Source organism: Varanus komodoensis, unplaced genomic scaffold, assembly GCF_004798865.1.
Source record: "Varanus komodoensis strain SLA01 unplaced genomic scaffold, ASM479886v1 scaffold8, whole genome shotgun sequence".
Lineage (NCBI taxonomy): Eukaryota > Metazoa > Chordata > Lepidosauria > Squamata > Varanidae > Varanus > Varanus komodoensis.
Genome location: NW_025336481.1, coordinates 880,384 through 883,547, shown reverse-complemented (window position 1 = coordinate 883,547; position 3,164 = coordinate 880,384).

Here is a 3,164-nt window from a genome sequence, read left to right as displayed (position 1 = left end):
GCGCGCGCGGGGTGGGGGGCGTCGTGGCGCGCGCGCCCCCGGCCCCGTGCAGCCCCCGGCTGGGGCGGGCCCGGCGGCACAGTTTCCCCGCCGCCGCGCGCGAGCTGCGCACCCCCCGCACGCGGCGGCCTCCTCGCCCCCTCGCAGGGCTGGGCTTGTCGGCTTGTTTATTCGGGCGGGCGCCTAATTCGCCTGTTTACAGGCTTCGGTGGCATAACCTTTTATTCCGAGCAACTTTTATCTGTCGCGATCATCTCGCTTTGTTGATGTACAAAACTGAAAGCAAAGCGGGCGCACGAGGGAGGCAGTCCCGCAGGGCTCCATCCTGACCGGGGCTCCGCGTGCCTTTGCAGGATGCCAACCTGGGCATGGGAAAGAGGGGCAGAGACGGATCCAGCATGTGCAGCTGGAAAGAAGGGGTGGGGGGGAAGGGAGATCACAATTCATTTTCCTTAAATTATAATTTCCCGATACATCTACCGAACAGCGAAAATGGCATCATGAGAGAAGATCCATGGATGCATGGTTTTCATGCCTTGCGACGAAAGCAAGCGCTCAGTTATTCTTTTTCATGGAGAACTGGGATGAAATAGAGCACATTTATGCAATATGGCCGTCGTAAAGGCTTCATTCAGTTGTGCATTGTGACACAATAGCGTTATCCATAGCAACAGCAGGGACGAAGCACGTGCCCACGGTGTGTGTCACATGTGGGATCGGGCCGTCCGGTCACGGGGCTGTTGCTTCCCCGATGGCGAGGCCTCGCCGGCGCCTTCCCTTGCCGCTCATGCTCTCGGCTTGGCCTCCTCTGCGGTGGCCCCCCCGCTGCTGCCAATCAGGACATCTCAGCGCTGGCCCTCAGGCCGGCCAGTGCTCCCCTCAGATAGCGTAACGGGAGCCCCTCTGGGAGCCTGAAGGACGCAAGAGGAGCTGAGCTGGGTCCCACCAAGGGTCCATCCAGCCCAGGCCTGTGTTCCGGCTGCCTGCAGGGATCCGGCACCCGTCGCTCGCGGAGGGAGGTGTCCAGCTGCAGCTGGAGGGTGCCAGGTGGACAAAGGCTGGCCTTCGTTCCGAGAGTGGCCGCCACATCGTGAGGGCCACTCCTGTCCCATGCCCGCTAAGCTGGGAGTAAATTCCAGCAAGCATCCTCGGGGGCGTTGGGTTGTGCTGCCTGAGAGGGAGCGGTGATTCTGTGGCTGGAATCTCTCCTCCGGCAGGAGCTGATGCGCCCGGCTGAGCCAAGCTGCTCTTCCTCCCCCGCGGTCAGCAGCACAGGCGTCTCCTCTGATCGCGTGGCTGTATGTCCAGCTGTGGGCAGCGCCGCTGCGGATGCTGCGCCTTGCCCTGTTCCCAGGCCTGGTGGGGGCGGCATGGGCACGGCTGGCCTGCCCCCTTGGCGAGCACTGGGGCCAGGACGGCTGACCCGCCCCTGCTGGGCAGCCACCGCCATCAAGGCGTCCAGCAGCACTGAGGGAGTGGGGGGGGGGGGCAGGGCAACAGCGCTGTGGCCGAATCCTGGCTCCATCCCGCAGCCGTGGGCATGCCAGGGCCTGCTCCAGGCTGGTGTGGCTCATCTTTGCATCATGGCTTCTTTTTCAGCTGTGAAGGAACAATGGACCGGACGTGCATTAGCTGTTCATCATTTCGATCCATGCCCCGCTTTTCGACAAAAGGGGGGGCTCAGCGAGGCCGAGCAAGGCCACACATGCTGTGCTTGTTTTCTATTATGATTATGGTTGTTGTCGATTTCATGTGTTTACTATGCTCTTATACCCCCCAGTAGCCAAAGCTTTCTGGGTGGGATACAAAGATTAAAAACCTGAAAAAAACAATATTGTACATGAAGCAAAAAATGCTTTACGTAAGACACATATGCAGGTTTCCTGCACACAAACATGCATATTTCTCTCTGTCTATTTGTGAAATCATGGCAGACAGACGAAGTTCAGATGAATGGAGAAGGGCTGATGCTGCCCCATCTTCAAGAAAGGGAAAAAAGACCAGTCAGTCTGAAATCAACCCCGGGAAACTTCTGGAGCAAATTACAAAATGGTCACTCCACAAACACCTTGAAAACAATACAGTGATTATTAGCAGTCAACATTGATTTCTCAAGAACAGTTCCTGCTGGACTAAACTGATTTAATTTTTGACTGGGTCACCTCCCTGGTGGACTGTGGGGATGCTGTGGACATAATCTATCTTGACTTCAGCAAAGCTTTTGACCATGATATCCTGATTAGCAAACCGGCTGAACGTGGGCCTGACGGAGCAACGATCAGGCGGATCCACAGTCTGCTGGAGAACCGGACTCGAGGACGCTCATCGTGGGACCTCCTCCGCCTGGGGAGAAGGACTGCAGCTGGGCCACCGCAGTGTCCAGGCCCAGACCGCTTCAACATCTTTATTAAGATTTGGGTGAGGAAGTGCAGGGAGTGGTGATCAGATCTGCAGGTGACACAAAACCGGGCAGGAGAGCTAATACCCTGGAAGGCAGAAAGAAGAGTCAAGGTGATCTTGATAGGATGGAGCACTGAACTGAAAGCAAAAAAAAAGGAAATTCAATACGGACAAATGCCAAGTTCGGCACCTTGGAAAAAGAAACCAAATACATCAATACAAGATGGGGAATACTTGGCTCAACAATATAGTGGTACCTTGGCTCATGAACTTAATCCGTTCCAAGACTCTAGTCCTGGCCCAAATTGGTCATGAGCCAAGTTAAATTTCCCCATAAGGTTCAATGTAAATAAGGTTAATCCGTTCTGCAACTTTTTTTAAATCAGAAAAATGTAAAGCAAAGTGACAAAGAACCACAAAGATGGCAGTCATCTCCCCACCCGCCCCCCCAGCAGGACCACACCCATCATCCCTGCACACATCCGTCATCCTGGCACACTGGGGGGGGGAGAGATGGGCACGATCGCGGGTGCGCTGGGGGAGGAGACGGGCGCGATCGTGCTGTGGGGGGAGAGACGGCCGAGATCACAGGTGCACTTCTGCAGGAACGACGGGTGCGATCGCGGGTGCACTTGTGCAGGAAAGATGGGCGTGATCGTGGCCATCTCCCCCCCACCCCCAGCATGGTTACGGCCATCTCCCCTCTCAGGGTGTGGGGGGAGATGGCTGCGATCGCGGTTGCCAGCCAATGTGGAGTTCGCAAT